Below are 19,744 nucleotides of genomic sequence, written 5' to 3'. Positions count from 1 at the left end.
ATTTAACTTTTATTTATCCTTTCCGTTTAAACACACTGCTATACAAAAAATATAACACATTAGTAATCCACACAATGAATGCTGGTTGAGTTGTTAGTTGAAACTAAATAATGGTAGTATAGTATAGTAAGTATTCTATTATTTGTGGGGGTGTCAGTACCTGCACCTGGCTCACTCGAATGGAGCCTTTGTGCATATCGCCTTAAGGTCTAAACTCCACTCCTAAGCTTGGACCATGACCACGGTGGTCCTCTGCAGGTTGGTGGGTTCGAAAATCTAGATATGCAGGTTTTATCACGATGTTTTCATTTACCGTAAGAGCGATGGTATGTACACTGTACATAAATTCCAAAGTAGTTACTCATTGGTGACAATATCTAGATCTGGAGTTTCATTTTTAGTGTTCACACTGCTATACCTACAAAGTTTCTGAAGGCCACTCAACAGTATACACTGAATCATTTTGTTGTATGATGCTGTCCTCTACGTTTCCAACCAAGTTACTGTTACGGTCATAGTCTTGGTGTCTGTAAAAAGAAAAAAACATAGCTGTTACCTAAGCAAACAAGCATACATTTCGTAAAAAATAAGTTTGTAAACAGTAAACAAATTAACCTCTGAATTAGCTGCTCTTTGAGACCGCTTATTTATGCGCCTCTTTTCCTTAATTCAGCTTTCAAAGCGTGCACATTCATCGACAAATAATCCATATTTGCGATAATTACGCGAAAAGAGATCACTTTTCAACAGGGAAATTAACGAAAATATAATTTATCACGAAGCCCGCCAAACAAATTATATGAAAAGTAAAATGTCACTTGACCTCAGTCAACACCAGCGCCCCTAGCGGCAAATTCACACGCGTTAGCTCCCATTGTCCCGTCACTCCCGCGTTCTTAGAAGCACCATATTCGCCGTGTACTACACCATATCGTAGCCCTACGCCGCGCCAAGGATCCTCAGCACATCAACCTGTTGGAGAACGATTGGGAAACCGAAGAGGTCAAAACACATTTGCCCAGCCGGACAGCCGTTCCTGCCAGGTCAGTTTTCCTCCCTTCACTTCTCAGTCCTTTTCATAACAGTTAGTATTAATAATGATTAGATATTCTATTCTATTCTCTTTGGGGATGTAAGTACCTGCACCTGGCTCTCTCGAGTGGAACCTTTGTGCATATCCCCAAGGTCTAAACTGACTTCTTAAGCTTGGACCATTTCCCACCACGCTGGTCCACTGCGGGTTGGGTTCACATATCTAGATGTGCTAAATCTAGATATGCAGGTTTCCTCACGATGTTTTCCTTCACTGTAAGAGCGATGGTATACATTTTACTTAAGTTAAAAGAACTCATTGGTACATGTCAGCGCCGGGATTCAAACCCGCATCTCTTGCGTGAGAAGCGGGCGCTTACCCGACAGAGCTACCATCGCTCTTATTATTATTTAATAATCGATTAGATATTTTAATAATCAATTATATTTTTTCTTTATTTATTAATTTATACTTTAATTAAGTATATTATTTTTGTGATGTAAAGGGATGTAATTATTACTCACCGTATATGCCCTTTTAATTTGGAGCGCCGCACTTAATAAAATGGATAGGTACATTCACTAACAAATAAAATGTATAGAGTAGTTTAGACTTAGATGTTCAGGGGGGTCACTCTCTAAATCGACGAACGAACGGACAAGAATTGTCACGCAATCGGCACGCTTAATACAACGAGATAGAGCCGAGCTCTTGTTCGTTCGTTCGTTTGATTTCGTGGCCCTCCAGACTCGTATTGAAAAAAGGGCTCAGCCAAAAAAGGTTTGTGATCTCTGACATGTCAAAAGTAGATAACTGTCAGAATTCCGTCGAATAAAAGATCCAGGTATAGTATTGAGCTATTTGTTATTTTTGTATTACCTACTTCACTTGAGCAAGTAAATATTTAGATTTATGTTTTTCTATGAAAACATAAAAAAAAATATTACCCTTAAATGGATCCAAATTTTACCTTTTTTCGGTGAAGAGCTTTTTTAGTGGCATCACTAATGAAATGTCAGAATTCCGCGTAATTAAAAATTAGAGTATAGGCTATTGAGCAAGGTAATACCAACTTTTTTGGGATATTTTACTAGAAGAGCAGTACATACATAACAATCAGACCACTGAAACTTCTAATAACTATACCAACATAGAAACTTCTTAATTAATCGGCGTTTCACCACTTGGGTAGGGCGCGCAACGCAACGCGCGCACCGCTCGCAGTCAGGCGCGCGACGGCCACAGATTTATGATACGCGCGCGAACCGAACACGCATCGGGACACGCAACCATCATGCCGGGGGAAGGTGTCTCAGGGAGAAGTGATGTGATGAAAAGAATGCATTATATCGAAAGATAATGTCTTTATAATTTATTTTCTTAAAGCTTGTAGAGACCTAGAGCTACGTCTAAACATTACCATTCGTATCCGATTTGAATTTAAATCCATGATTCCATGATGAAGGATGAAAAAACTGGTTGAAAATGGATAACTTTGTAATAACCTAGCGTAGAGTAAACAATTTAGATTTACAATTGACGTTGTAGACGCTCGTCATAAAACTTTTCTATAGTAATTCGTTGAATCAGAAAGACAATTTGGGCTTCAATGAAAAATAATTTTGGATAATATAACTTAACTTAACTCATAACTTCTTTGTTTCACTTCTCCTTTTTCGAAAACTTGTAAAGAATCGCCTTATCGGCCTGGCTGGCCGAATTAACTCACTTTATGAAGACGTACGACGACCGCCGACGAATAATACCAAGATTAATGGTGTTGACTGGCTTCGCTCCTTTGGATATCGCAAAGTTTTTTTAAAGAACAAAAAAGTCACGCGTAAATCCAATCACTTGGAACGAAGCTTGGTTAAAGCAATTTTGCAAATTAATGAACGATTGCATTTTGGCAACATTGGAAATATCAGTTACATTTATTACATGTTGGTGCAAATTTATTTTAATCCAAAAAAATACTGTTGTTTAAAATATGCAAGCGGTTTTTTTATCTCGTCACACGAAAATAAATGGGGAAAATCGTAACGCAATTTTCAGTAACGCGGCGCGATACATGTTGCTCTAAAACGAAAATCCGGTCTTCAAATTCCACTCATCACTACATTTACAGGGCCCGCGCGCTCCACTCGGGGGTGATCCATTTTCCACACACAATGAATACGAAATAAGGAATCAACGCAACCGCACTCTCGCTAACCAATTTTCTTTCATGGACAATATTTTCGCTAGCGTTGGCTCGACTTCCACAGACGCTACTTGTGAAATATGAAGAGCCGTACCGCCATAAAAAAAACTAGCGCCAATTTAGCGAGCCCGGACACATCACGTTCTTCGCAACTGGTACGTAACCAAAATAGCGCGATAAATCTAAAAGTCCATTTTCATATAAAAGAAAATCGATTAAGGAGCTTTTCGATAGCGATCGCTCGAATGAAGCTATATATTTTCATGATCGAACGAATCCAAGATTACGGACGGCTGACGGCCGGTGCGTGAGGAAATTGAAAAGGAAAATGTTTCTTTTAATAGTATTGTCCTTGAGTGAAGGATCATTTATTTGCATTTCCGCGCCTGGTTCTGGCACACTCCGCGAACCTTTATTTGGGTGCGTTTACATAACTCTCCCTCTACATGTTGCGTACGGATTTCTGCCAACATTTTCCTCTTGCCGCAATCTGTCTTAAAAGCCCTTACGACAACGTATATAAAACTAATTTGCTCATCAAATTGATTGCATAAAACATCCAGTTTGGCAATAAATGCAACAAAGTTCAGTTAATTAAAACAATTCTTTGAAAATCTTGCTTGGTTAGCTCAGCTTACATTGTCGTCTTTATAAGCGGACTTCATCTTGTTAATTTTAAATTAGGTTTAAGTAATGAGTACCTGATCAAAGAGGAAATGTATTAGCAATGAAGCTCTTGAAGAGAATTTCTTACTTTATATCTACAAGGGCATCTTAGTCTCATGAGGCTCATCCCAACGCTTAGCTTCATGCTTTAAGACCTCCGCTCGTTGCATATGATGCAATTAAGTATTCTTTTTAAGTAAACACAAGTTGGATGCAGAGCATCTTAACAGAATTACCATGTAACAAGAATAAGTCGTGGACTTAAAGCCTTAGTTTAGAATTGCTAATTAACAAGCGTGCTGCTTGATGCGCTGAATACACAAAGTTGCCATTACGGCAGGAACTTTAGCTGCAAATATAGTACATAATATTATTATAGAAGATACTCACAGCCGATATTCAACAAGATTACAGTCGATATGATATAACTCAAACTTAATGAAGCTATAAATAAAGAATAAAATAAATAAGGTTTGTATCCGGTTCATAGAACACCAGTAAAACGGTCTTAAAATGATGCAATAAAATGAAAATATAATAATTGGCGCAGCTGACCCCGTCTTAGAATCTACGGTGCAATTTAGCTGTCAGTGCGTACGAGCCCAATAACAGTGTTCCTGCTTATCGACCGTACAACGACAACCACTGTCAACAATATGAATTAAATTGTGAGAAAATAGCGAAAAATGAGTTTGCCCGTTGTTAAAAAGCTACCATAATAATGAAGACATTAAAATGGAGACGTTGCGAGGAAAATAAAAGAATTTCTGGACACTTGTTTACGCCAAGGTCCGCCGGCCGCACGACAATGGAAGCTGTCACGCACACTCCACGAATTAATTTATCAAATAAAATGGTGTAAGTATGCTGCAGAAATGAAAATAAACAAGGGATTGATTCCGCTATTTAACAAGCTCGCTCAAAGAGACATTCGGGGCGCGATAGATACCCTGTTCGCTTTGATTGGAGATTGAACATTGATGAAATTGACAAGCGGACGGCCGGAGGAGCCAATAAACGAGATTCCCAAAATATTTGGCGTGTATAATAAATGCCGAATAAAGCCCTTTTTCCCACGCCGTTTCGCGATTGACGTCGGGAACGTCGATCCCCGTTCCGCCACATTAAATTCTTCACGTTTAATCAATTCCGGGGCGGTAGTAAAAAATATCAAAGTGAAGTGTTTCCTTCCGTATCGACGGCGCCGAGAGCCGAGCAGACAGCAAATAAATTGTTGGCGTCGTTTCAAAAAGTACGAAAATTGCCGGGGTAGCTCCGCGGACACGCCTTTTATCTGTTACGTCTATCAGCCGGCTCACGTCCCCATCCCGCACGTAAATAAGGGCAAAAAGTTGTCCCGAATAAGTAATAAGAAACATAGGCACGCGTGCCTGCCAGCCGGATTAAGACGACGCGAGGGGGATCACTCACTCGACCTACTTTCAGGAACAACTTATGTGTTACCACAAAAGCTTACAAAGTAACCTGCAACGTAAAAAGGTTTACTTTTTGATGCGGCCGCAAACTATCCCTCGTATCTATCAACACATACGTATCCCATTTTGTATATAACTGAAGCTCATCATCGTATCCTACACGGAGGGATAATGGCCTCTCGCTGCGAGCGTCAAGTTACTTCTCTCATGTGCATAAATACATCTATTCAAATTGAAAGTAAAGCGGCGGAGTGGATATAAACCTAACATTCTCGTAAGTTATTTAATTCTAACTTCTATCGAAGTGGTGAGAGCTGCAGGCGGTTAGACTTTAGCAGAAAACTAACTGCACATAGGATGTTATGGGAGAAATTCTTATTAAAGCATTCCGCATCATTCACTCGGCGTCTGAAGAAGTGAGCAGAGCGCGCGCGGCTCCGGTGACTCCGCCCAGCGTTATGGCTGCACTAAAACTTTAAAGTACAATAAAATTGCGTTTTAAAAACAAATAGGATGGCTCTGAGAAATAACAGGCCGTAAAATTTTAGTTATAGAACACTGGAGCGTTTATTTTCAATAGGGTTGCGGGCCTGCAGCGGCGTAGTGCCGCGTAACCTGAGATTGAGAAAAATGTAGCGAGTAAATATGGCGAGTCACGATGTTTGCCGAAGTGGTCCGCGCAGACTCGTTATGCTGCTTTATGCAGGCTGCGCCTCCGCCGCTATCGGCTCGCAACAATGTGCTCGCCAACTCATAAATTCGAAACAATTAGACGATAAATTCCCACTTGAATTAGTATTTTTATTTGCGCGTCACGTGCGCTCGGCGCTCTCTAGCAATTTATGTACGGAGGCGTCAAATTTAACAGCTCAAGGTAACTGATGGCGCTCTCCTAAGCTCGGCTCGTACTCGTGATGCGCTATAATTATGTTTACAATTTATTTCACGCCGAACAATGGATAACTTGTAGTTACAACGCAGACAGACCGTATGCTTTATGACAATCCTAGCTAATACACTACACTTTCTGATAACACAGGTTTATGATCAGCCGCAGGAACTGGAGCAGCTCCAGCAGCTATCGGGCTTTCATTCATCACGCCTCGGAACCGGGATACCGATATCATAAATTTTATTGTTTTCCTGGTGGCCAAAGCCAATGCCTTACCTGTGGGTACCGACTGTTGATAGTTGTCACTAAGTTTTACCAGACATTAAATCAGATAAAGATTTAGTAGCCAAAGTTAACATAATTCATAAAGGAATACAAATTATGAAAGAGAAACACGCATATAAGTGCATTAAATATAAACAATATGCCATTCTCCACGCCATAAATAAGTAAAAGACTACTTGTAAAACCGATCCGCAAGCCAGCACAACCCTCTCGGCCTGATCACTGCAGAGATTAAGAAAAACGAATACGAGCTAAAAGCGTGACACAAAAGCAGAGCGATAAGAGAGGAAAAACGAAGAGGGAATCGCCACCGAGCAGACGGTATCTGCGTCCGCCGGGAGTTATTAAATATTAAAATAAACTCGCATTCCGGCCGAGTCCTACGTGATACGAGAGATTATAGCGAGCACAATGAGAGCACAGCGCCGATCGTTCCCGCCTTATCATATCAAAGCACGAGCTTACATAATTCAACAACAAACGACGCTCCGCGCCGAGGCGACGGCGAAAATCTCCGCTCTGCGTAAACACCAGATATCTTTAAATAACTTTCAGTGAATTTTCACTGAGTGACTACGGCTCCGTATTGAGCTGATCGAAAGGGGAGCCGACATTCACACGCCGGTATCGATAACGGCATAACTCACGGTTGCGTCATGGTGTCTAAAGTGTATCGGCGGTCGCATCGAGCGGCCTGCCGGGCGCCCCACGCCCACTTACCTGAAACAATACATCATTACAATATTACTAACTGAGAGGCGACGCATGCATTTTAACGATACGACACCTACGAGCGATGTATCTAAGTGTTATATCTGTGCGTGGTGTGCGTCGCCGGGGTCATGACTCGTAGCTGACATTCTATTAATCATTATTCAAACGATTCGCATTCAAATGAGCTCATATCACCTTGGTTTTGATTAACCTATTAGTGAATGAATACACGAATACGTACGCATGTAGGAACAAACTGTAAAGCCTATCTGTAAAAGGACATCTAATTGTTAAACCAATTAATTGTAGGCTTTTGTTGAATGTAGCAGTAAGTATGAGCATTTATCACCGTATCTTGTACATCGAACCGGTGACAGTTCATGAGAGTATAATTTGTCCATTCTGCTATAGGAGTACATATTATCTATATCTATGCATATCTCTGGATAGGAACCTATACAAAATCATAACATACAATACGCACGGCACTTACTTATATACGATGTTATGATATGTTTTTAAGGAACAATCTGTAATATTTTTTAGTACTTAATACCTAGTATTTACACTATGCAAAAGTAAACTATAGATTTCCAAAAACACATGATAATATATATATATAATTTATAATAATACAAAGTGCTGGATAAGCACCCTATCCACAACTTCCAGAAGTGAAACAACAGTTCGCCCATTTCCCAAACTATCCTTGCAGATACAATACAATAGCGGAATCGGCCCGTCTAAGAGATAATCGTGTAACAGAAATCGGCACACGTAACTCCGTGTTCCAAGTGCTAGCGGCCGCCTAACGAGGACCGACTAAGTCCTAATTATTAAATCACTCGCTTTCCAACTCTATCGCTATTGTCAATCTACGCACTTAGCTTTACTTTGTAACTATAGTTAGTTGGTTAAAAACATAATGTATGTTAGTAACAAGGCCGTAGCTCAGCATTGGTACAAGAACAAGTCTACATAAAAACTGTACTGTTGAAATAGGTTTATTTGCCGTAATAACAACAAGATTACTGCTGAAACTTCTCCGTACGAGTCGGACTTAGATTTGATATAATTTAAGTGTTTGAGAATACTGTGGAAGGCTCGGAGCAGGCTGAGCCACAATTCCCGCGGCGATACGGCCGCCGCAGATAGTGCGGGCGGCGGTATGATAAAATTTTATTTAGAAGCATTAGCATTCGCGGCGGCTTATCAAGAAGCCCTTTGCAGTGCTCGTGCACGCGTACCTGTGAATTTACTTGTATAATATCGCGATTTATAAATTCTAATATTATACTATTAGCAGACACCAGCCATGGAAACACGTTTGCTGCGTTTCTAGTAAACAATCCCTTAAAACCCATCTTCGTGCCGAGCCAACATTGTAACAAGTTCATAAACCTTCCTTTAACTCGCAATAATAGTTAACCTTACGTCTTTTTCAGGGCTTATCTTTAGATCGTCTCCGTGCGCAGGCGGCGATATTCGAGCTAATGTTTTCCAACTTATCTGCTTCTCTTATCAGCGTCTAGCAGCAGTAGTGGGCCACCCTAACAACGCTAATTAAACGTGCACACGTGAGTACCCGATCATTTATGTATCTACGAGACATGGAAAAATACGTGAGACAGGAGGGCCGAGGATAATAAATGTGGAAGGCTGGCAAAGTCGTATAAGGAATACGGCGGCTAATTTCGGGAATTTATCATTGTGCGGGGCGTTCGCGGGCGGGGGCCTATCACGGGATCTCTCCGTGTGCCGGCGCCGATGTTCGAAGCTAATGTTGTTTAATTAACTCGTATTCATTATCGAGCAGCGGCGGCGGCGGCGGCGGGGCGCGGGCGCAGGTGCGGACCTACGCGGAAATGGACCACCACAAGACTCGCCTACATTCCGTGCTAATATTTGAACACTGGCCAATTAATTAGACTCCTTATTTCTGGTAACAGGTTGCAGTTGATAGAATGTAAGGTATATTTGGACTTGAACGGAAAAGCGTAAAGACAAATGAACATAACAAATGATAATTTTGTAACATAACAAACTGGTGCAGAATTTGACGCCCATTCCATCACCGTTGACTATTAGAGGTATTTTGCTGGCTCATGGAAGTAATTGATAGTAGAAGACAAGATAGCAATATGGATGAAGATGAAGTCGACTTAGAATGGAATAATCTCAATTCTCATTATTCTAATTCTGATAAACAATTTGCAAGTTCCCGGATTTGTCCATAATTACCATACTATCGATTCCAATTTGTGGCCAATATGCTCTGTCCGATATTAATCTATGCCCAATAGAATGCACCTCTGTCAAGCCAAATCAAAAGCTATTATTAACTGTGTCCAATCAATAGGAATTATTTTAGCAATCCGCTCTGTTACCGCGGGCAAAGCCGTAAAATCAAGAACTGTAATAATAAACATTAACTGCAACAATTATCTAGTTAAATACATGAATGGCGTGTAGTTCGTTAAAGTAATAAGAAGTACATTGTACGATTATCATAATATGTTTGCCCTTGGGTGAAATCTTAACAATCCACCGAACATGTACGTTCAACGAATATTACGAAAAACATACAAAGAATTCGTGGGCACGTTGTAATGACTTCCCGCTAAATACATAATAACTTCGAGTCTCTCGTCGTTATTCAAAATCAACATTGTTAAAAACGGATCGAAAAATAAATGTGTTAGTGTTTATTGCTGAGCCTGTGCTAGAGTTCTTTATGATCACTAATAAAAGGCGACATAATATACGACCGTATAAATACGTATAGGGAACGGCATTATTACCAATTTTTTATCAATTGAAAATGTATAAGGATAGGTCATAATTATGTCTGTCGCACTCATAAGATTTACATGTAAATAATTCAAAATCTACCAACTGATGACGATACTGGTTACGCTATGATTAGTAGAGAAAAAATAGTTTCCAACTAATAATATTGTAAACTACAGTGTTACGGTATAATTCATAATCATCTATACTACAGTTAACATAAAATAGTACCTCCTACAGTACAGGATTCAACACTAATACCACGTTTTAGTTAAGAAGCAGTATATCAGTTGGTAAGCCTGTAGTTTCCCTCAATCACTGTCCTTGGATAGCTACAATGATAAGTATGCAAATACTTTACAATTACATCGGTAGTACAACCAGATTACAAGCCGATAACTAATAACAGATTTCCGAGCTTTACTTGTACGAAAATGCAGTATAAATAAATTGTCATTATAAGGCAATGGAGATATATTTTACAATGGCACAAGCTCAGTGCTATGTCGTGGGCAGCTCAAATAGGTAACCACCGTGCCAATCCGTAAACACAATATTATTCTTATATATCTACGATATAGTTGGTGGATTCCAATGGTGATTTTATGCATACGATAAATTTGGGTACGAGACAATGTATTTTTGTGCTGTCACTCGAATGAATCTCATGAATTTGATTTTGTTGATGAAATGGTTTAGAAAATATAAAGGAGCATGTGAATGTAAACATACATGACGCAGGATTTAAATAGAAATATTTTTCTACTTTTATAAATTAAGTGTGAATACATACATTAACATGAGATGAGATCGTAGTGTAGATAAAATTGAGTCATTTCATAAATTATTGTTAACTTCACATTTTCTATAAACCTAGATCAATATGGAACAGATATTATTGTGCCGCCCACGTTTATTAACATACCGCATGAAATTATGTAAATGTAACTACAATAATTCACTCGATTTTATCAGAATTATCAAACTTTATCAAACAATATCCTTATAATGAATTCATAATTCCGTTACAAGCGAGAGAATTTCATTAACATTGAGGACATAAATACACATAAGTACATATAATTATATCGAGAATAGATTCAACCCTCTTTTACGAGTATGTAAAAACAGCGCCAAATCAGTCTAAAGAGTAAAAGTGAACAATAACCCCTGTAATTAAATAATTGATTAGACTGTTAATATGGCAATATCAGCTGCGAATCTACCATAAATTCTAAAACCTTAGCTACCATAAATAAACGTACGGATTAAAAATAAGAATTGGTTAATGTCAACGTATACAAAAATAAATGCATAATAATTAGCGTACCTACCTACTTTTTAATCCATTATGAACGCAAAGCTTCACATTAATTTTATAGCGATAAAGATCTCTAGTTTCGGGAGAAAATTTACAATTTCCAGCTTTCATAATCGTATATATGCCATTGGAAGGTGCGTCAGAGCGGATGGGCCATGTTCGTCCGCTTACGACCCCACTTTCGTCCGATTTATGGCCGAACCCTCTCCCGAGAACAACGATATGGCGTTTTACAACTTACAGTATTGTGCAAATTAATGTGAACACGAGTGAAAATTTGAAAAAAATACATTTATTAGTTCTAGAATATAAAATCCAGGGATATATTAATACAATTTAAGTTGTTTTAATACAAAATGTGTCTTCCTTGGCTTTTATAACTTCTTCAAAACGTTTTGGTATAGAATCGACAAGGTTTTAACAGTTTTCTGATATTTACTGGTCTAAAAAACTTGTATGAATTACAGCCTCAATCATTTTAGTTTTTATTGTGCAATCCGTTTTACGAAGTCTAACTTTCACGATGGCCCACTTATTTTCAATGGGATTAAGTGCCGGTGACTTCTCTGGCCATCCAAAGGCATGATATCTTGTTGTCCTTGAAATATTTAAGGATAATCTTGGACACGTGGAATGGAGCCGAATTTTGTTGAAAAACTTATTGACCGTTATCATCAAATTTTCTTAGTTCAACTTCTTATCTCCGTTCTAGCAAGTCACTGTATTTTATCGAGTCAATCATCCCTTCGATGGGCACAAGTCATCCGGTACCTATATAAGAAAAACACCCCAAAACTGAGAAAAGTTGATGATAACGGTCATCAAGTTTTTCAACAAAATTCGGTTCCATTCCACGTGTCCAAGATTATGCTGAAATATTTCAAGGACAACAAGATATCATGCCTTTGGATGGCCAGAGAACTCACCGGCACTTAATCCCATTAAAAATAAGTGGGCCATCGTGAAAGTTAAACTTCGTAAGACGGATTGCACAAGAAAAACTAAAATGATTGAGGCTGTAATCCATACAAGTTTTTTAGACCAGTAAATATCAAAAAACTGTTAAAATCATGTCGATTCTATGCCAAAACGTTTTGAAGAAGTTATAAAAGCCAAGAAAGACACATTTTATATTAAAACAACTTAAATTGTATTAATATATCCCTGGTTTTTATATTCTAGAACTAATAAATGTATTTTTTTCAAATTTTCACTCGTGTTCACATTAATTTGCACAATACTGTAATTTAAAGCGGGTCACTTTTTTATACACTTCAAACGACAAGACACGAATTTAAAGAAATAAAAACAAGTTTTTGTATCCCAATCTAGTGACAAAAATGGTAAAGAAATTTGAATGCTAATTTCATCAAGTTCAACTTATATTATGGCCTCTGGAATGTAAATTCTTAAATAAAGCATTGGAATTCAAACTTTACTGCGATAAAATCAATTTATAACGCCTCCTAAACATGTATTCTGCGTCAAGTTGGTATGTTTTGATTAGTCGCCATAATGTATGAACAGAAAGTTGTATGTGAAGTGCAGTTGTAACTCATGGCGTGAAAGAGGAATAAGCGTGGCTAATGTAGCGATAGCTCAAAGGTGACGTAAGCATCAATCGTGCGACGTTTCAATCTAGTGATCTTTTAACACAAGAAAGCTCTATTGAAGCGGTCGATAGCGCAACTTTGCGCCAGCGCAACACGTCAATCAGTTGTTGCGCAAACACAGAGAAAGTCGCGAGCTAACGGCCTTAAAATGTCGCAGTACGTAACAACCATCCTCATTCAAGGAATCACTCCATTCAATCTTCATTATTATATGCAAATTCGACGTCATCAATCTTACAGTCTGTCTAGGCTGATTGTTAGTGTATACAGTACCTATCGATAGACAAAGACACGCGTGACAAATTGCCGACAAACAACTATTACTTACATTACGTACTCGCAAATACCCCCTAAGGAAATTTAGTACACTAATCATTATTGACCGGTTTACTATACCGTTTTTCAACACGTTTGATATGGTTGACACATAAAAGAATCCGATCTACGCATGAAAATATTGCAAAATCTGGCACTTTATTGAAAAGGATCTTCTTCTTCTCCCTAATCTTTCTAGACAGAAGCACATCGCTGCCCTAACTTTTCGCCAGTGTTATTGTTACGTTAGCGCCAATGTAATGCAAACAAAATAATCACATAAAGTACTCAGCTCAATGCAGAATGAGAATCTAATATGAATTGAGTGGGTACACGATGACATGACGTAAATATTCATTGAGTAAAATTGTCATTCATCTCCGTAGGCTGGGCGCAGTCGCCGGGTCGCGTATTGTAATTAGAAACAATGACATTTGCATAGATGGGCGTGCGCGCTTGTCAACCGAAACATTCACATTAGCTCTCCGTACTCGAGCACCATTTGTACACGCAATATATTAATTGATCACACGCCCTATCCTTAGCTGCGATATCGACATTAAAGGCTGAAACGACCGTAAAATATACTTTTTATTTCCATTCACGTTGTTGCCTCCAGGAAATCACTTAGGCATCTACCTACCCAGCCATTCAATAAATTACACTCCGTAAAATACGTGAAACGACTTCGATGGGTTAATTGACTGTAGAATATCGCTGTTAGGAGCACTCCTAAGTCACGAGTAGAAATATGCCGCCATCATCTTCATAACGCTTGCTTGCACTCCGCGTTTGGTAATTCGGTTGGAGCGAAAGTAGGTCGCATTTCCGAATAAGGTTCAAAGTTGTGTTCATTTCGAGAAGCGAACTACTTATTCTGCCCGGCGTTCGGGAGCTTAGGAGGCATTCTACATTCGGGCGACGTCGCTTCCTCAGCGCGCCAAGCGTGGCCTCCGTCTCCATAATACCATTACCCACACTCAGCGGTTACCCTTATAATTCCATTCTTCCTATAATGCGACTTTTGCCCTAAGTCGAAACCCGTGTTACCCTTGACAAACTTATTACAATAGGCAGTCAGCTATGTTTTATTCCTTTCAGAATGTGATCCTAATGGAATGGCTCATGAAAAAGGCGTTCTACTAAGTCGCCGCGGAGGGCGGAAGAGAAACGTGTCAAAACTGTAAAGAACACGGCGATAAAAATGACACGGTTTAATTAATGAGGTGGTTTACTACTTAACGGCGCCTGTGATGTTTCTATTATGTACGAGCGCGACGCAGTCATAAATCTCTCGTTGGCACAGATAGTTTAGCAATTAAAGGGGGAATCCGAGCAACGCTATCTTTTCCAACTAATGAGTGGAGCGCGAGTATCGGACGTCGGGCCGCATGCTCGCCGACACTTATCTACTTGATAAACTAGTACAAATGGGTTACATGTTGCTTCCAACCCCAACGCCACCCCATTATTTCTTCTTTAGCGTCCGAACTAACTTCAACTTGCCTTTATCTGTCTGGACAAAGCCAAAGCCAGGTCATTAAGTAAAGTGTTAATAAATCCAGGAACAAGTCAAGAGTATCTTGTAATAAAACGCAACGACTACAAAAACTAGCATTTTCAAAGTTAGTTGTAATCATCATAAATAGTGCTAGTTGAATCCAGCGTCATTGGTACAGGCGGGGCACGGTTCGTTTAGTGTAGGTTTGTATTCGACAGCGGAAGGGACATAACATTTTATGGGGTCTAATTGTCTCCGTGTTATTGGAAAGAAGACGATAAATTCCGTGCTAGTTTACGAGACGCATTGTAAATGCAGTAAACAACACATGACTTGTCCAATAAACAAATATAACGTATCGCGACCTGTACCCATTTTATTCGTTTATCGTATACATAATTATATAGATCTTAGGAATAAAATTGGTTTACTAAAATAGCTACACTAGGTAACTAGAAAATAATTAAACTAGCTAAATGCAATGATGTGCTAGTCATCTTTGTGTTAACGGTGAATTTAATCATGAATTAAAATTTAATGATATTTACGATCAGAATCATTAGCAACTAGACCGTATGTAAAGTTGGCTGTAAGATCCCCTACGAGTGTCATAAAATATTTACATAATTCATTTCAATTCGTAATAAAAATTCAATTTAAATGCACATTTGAAATTTTACATGAGGCCTTAAAAGGTCTAAGCAATAACAGTAATGTATCCAGATATATCTAAGTAGACCCGCATTGCCTACGAAATATGCATGATCTCAGAAAAAATATATAATTAAAATGTACTTTATGTTTCTTCTCATATAAAAATTAATAATAAAAAACAGCAATATGTTTCATTACATAATATGATGAGTAGGAACGATAGTTAATTCTGTCTGCGACTTCTTCTAGGACGACAGCAGTGTAGTAGCACTAATTTAGTCTAATGGCTAAGCCAAGCCATCTTTTAACGTTTTATATGCGTCTGCTTTCCACATCGGACATAAACTTGCCGTCACTCCAAGAACTCACAAGTTACAATCCTCGCGAAGAGGTTCTATTCGCTTCACGACTTAATAAAATTTAAAGTTTATTGGCCCGAGCATCGCGCTCAACACCTCAACCTGAAGAACGGGTTAATAAAAGACGGCAATGAGATGTGAAAATTATGTGTGATATTATCTCGGCAATCCGCCATACATAAGTCTAAGCCACGGGTTTCATTAACCGCCAATCGGGTTAATGAACGTCGAAGTTTTTCGCTTAAATAAACATTAAGAAGAGAATGGTCGAGGCGGGCGGAACCTTTTACCGGAATTACGCTGTAGCGAAGTATTCGCTTTTAGGAGTGCGGCGGAACGACCCGCTCTCCTGCCCTACAGCCTGCGCTGAGGTAGGCGAAACAACTACGTTATTTTTACCGCGTGATACACGGTAGTGCTCTACATTGAGAGAACAAACAAAGCCGGCTATGTACATATAGTTTATACAAACATTGTAAAAAGTTGGATTAAACATTACTTTGGCGACTGCTAACCCTAGGATATTTGAATGAACTATCCATTTTAAAGTATACAGTCGAAATTATAACACAAAGCTAGCAATTTACGAATGGGACCGTTGAAAATATACAAAACTTTCAAACTTTTAATTGTTTAAGTCTGAACTCTGGAATTAAAGTGGATGGCATAACTTAATTCCGATTGAAATTCTTCGTTCCAGTTCCGTCAATTTTCATTATTTCCGATTAAGATGTTAATACTGCCTACTATTTTCAGCGTGAAATTCAAAATGAGGCAACTTTTCGAAGCGAAACCTTATTAGTGAATACAGTTGAGGACGAATCGGTGCATCCTACAAAGGGGTTTGAGGCTTGTGTCTGTCGACGAGATTAAAACTTTGCCACTTGAAAGTGCAGTGGCCGGGCTGAAATTTACTCTGAGCAAAAGTTAATACAAGCGAAATTTGTCCTGCGGCGGGCGGATTGCGGGTTGTCCACTGCAAGTTGGAGTCTGCGGACAACTCGCCACCTGCGACGACCCAAGTTTAATGTCTGCTCAAGCACATTTTATTTTGTGAACCCAGGGGTGAGTTAGCGGGACGAAACTGTAAGATGTGGTTCCGGCAGACTTCCTACTAACAATATTTGCAATGGTTTGACATAGCTATAAGATCTGTGTAACGGAAATTGCTTAGCCAAATGAAAACTCTAAAAGCAAGAATTCGTAGCAAAGCCACATTTTAATAGAATACAATTCGTAATTTTATTTTCACTTTATCCAGCCGGGCTCACATACACTCAGAGAAGTCAGAAAGCAAACAAAATAACTGGGAAACGAGTGTTTCAGTATGTAGCTAAGCTTCCCTCTGTATGGAGTAACAAAGCCGCGGTCGCAAATGAGGTCGGAGATAGCTACAAGCTCGGAAGTTAGTGTGAGCATAAATTAAAACAAGCGTTTCCATAAAAAGTTGATAAATGGCGTTTCGCAGGCGGCGGCAAAAAGAGGAGTCGCCGTCACGAGGCTCGCGCTAACGTGTTTCATTTTGCTGCGACATCTGGTGCGTTCAGTGCAGCCACCGCCTGTAACCCCGCTCACTGTGTCACAAAACTGCTTTCAAATTGGAAACGAATAAATAATTGCACTTTTTGCTCTTTCTCTGATATCGCAGCGTGTTTTCAGCAGCAACGAGAAATTCAAGAGTGAAAATCTGAAAATCTGGCTGCAAATTTTCCGGATTAAAATATCCGACTAATGAAATAAAGAGTAAGGCACGCTGTTAGCAACTTAATGGCGTTCGTATTAACGACAAATTCATTTGAGTCAATTACTATCTAGTCGTATGTGTACAACATGAGGGACAGAAGCTCACGAACTACTAGAGTCCCAAAAGTTGTGTAATCCACAAGCGTTCCCTTTAATTGGTTTACCAAAGGACTCTATTACTGAAATAAGATGAGAAATCAAAGTATTAGCATAACAAGGAATTCAATTAGGAAACACAAAGAGGATTACAACTTTAAAGTGAACCTTATTTAAAATCTGAATTCGAATAGGCTATGATTCACCTTCCCACTTCATTCATAGACTCGCTACGCTCTTCGCTCCCAAATCATAATCATGACTTCATGTAGATTAAATAGATTATTTTATATTACCGTATATTTATATTTTCATAATGTTAACACATAGAAAAGGTGTGTTTTATCTGAATGATTTGAATAATAAATAGAGCACAGTCGTATCTAAACTGGACCAACTAAATTAGCCGCAGAAAATCAGCAGTTAATCTATGACAAAGCCATTTCAAAGTGAGTAAGCGTTCAGGAGCCGTATATCAAACTGCAAGATAGTTAATTGCACCAAAGCGATCAGATAATAGTCGATTGTTGGTAATAAAACTACCGTGGCGCACGATGCAAATTTGTTCCCTCAACGCCCATTATTGTTGCAGTATCGCTGAATTAGAACAGTTATAGAAACTGGGTGGATGTTTAGATGCGAGAACAAGATCTGTGGCCAATTGTTGGCCAACACAGCTGTATTATTCATACACACCGAATTAGCCTTTGGGTTGTACACTTAGCTCTATTTAATATTTCAGCTGGTAAATTATTCCAACGATATCGTGGGCCTCAATACATATTAACGGTTTGGGTACATCGACTTCCCTAATGTGTTAATCAATATCAATTAATAAGGTCAGGAAAAACGCTCGTCACTTATCCCCATCTTCTAAGATTTTATAACGTATCTCTAAAGTAAAGATGTAAAGATACCACGAAAGCTCGCAAGAAGAGCAGCCTCAGTCTGCTATGCTCACTGGGCAGTACGTATCGGGCTGGGCGCAGCGGGCTCGTTAGCCATCCGACACGCGATAGCTTCCGGACGCTTGTCAATTAGACGCACAAAGTGCCGCGCACATCGCACCGCATAAATCCAGCGGCGACGGCCACTACACCCAACCTGTCACGCCGCCTCCACCGGCCAGCGTCTAACAATTTTTCCACCCTACAACACTTGTTATTTATTAGCCGATACAGCTCCCATTACGCTTTAAACTCTTTCCGGAGCGTCTATGGTGCGCTATTTATTCCGCGCTGGACCGTCGCCCCGCAATGTTGCCACGCTTTTTCAAAGTATGGCGATAAGCCGGCAATTTGTCACAATGGCACTAGCCAGGTCATCTGAAAAAGTTACGATCGCCATAAATAGTTAAAAGTTTGTAGAGCAGTGTGGCCGTCCGCGATTCAGCGGCATGTACTTACGTGTGTAACTTATTCTATTTAACGCAAACAATGAGCATAGAAAATGTGCAACGCTGTGTGCACATTGGTGAATTGCCACCTCGTTGCGTACATTCCTAGCTGTTTAAGGCATGGTGAATGCAAATTAGACTACATCTAACACTAAAAGCATTTAGGTCGCCTCTTAACGCGTGACGTCACCGATGCAAGGCGAAAGATTACAAGAGGCGAACAATACGTGTCGCTTGCGCAAGTCGAGCGATCCGGCTCATTCTCCAGCTACGCAATTTTCTCGTTTCTATATCAAACTTGGAACCTTGCTTTATAATAAATCCATACATATAGATAATATTATAAAGATATATGATTGGTTTAAAAATCTGATTTATGATTGGTAAACAAAAATTATACAGTGCTAAAATAAAAAATTCAGCCATCATAATTGCATTTATTGTTACGTAGATCTAAGAATTTACCTTTTTTTACACTACATCTCTACATCATAAAATTCCTCTGAACAACACAACCAACAGCCGTTCAAGAAGTGCCCGTCCGATCGCACGGGAACAATGGCGGTGTAATAGAGCCATTCGTCGGCTCATTGCTTATTCATCCGCGCCCCCGACGCCTCCGCCGCAGCCGCCACCGGCGATTGATGTGTCCTCACGTCGTGAGGTGTGTCGCCACCCTAAGCGAGCGTATGGCCGGATCATTGTGTTTGTATCTAAACAGAGTGTC

General features: G+C 39.4%; 1 protein-coding gene across 1 annotated transcript in view; it reads right to left on the bottom strand.

Annotated features, from left to right (window-relative positions):
- LOC105386718 (lysine-specific histone demethylase 1A) overlaps window positions 1-19,744 on the bottom strand; it is a 256,675-nt gene that overhangs the window by 222,874 nt on the left and 14,057 nt on the right. The gene's annotated exons all lie outside the window — the stretch shown is intronic.

Source organism: Plutella xylostella, chromosome 23 (genome assembly GCF_932276165.1).
Source record: "Plutella xylostella chromosome 23, ilPluXylo3.1, whole genome shotgun sequence".
Taxonomy (NCBI): domain Eukaryota; kingdom Metazoa; phylum Arthropoda; class Insecta; order Lepidoptera; family Plutellidae; genus Plutella; species Plutella xylostella.
Note: the sequence above shows the minus strand (reverse complement) of the source record. Positions and strands in the feature narration are given on the sequence as shown.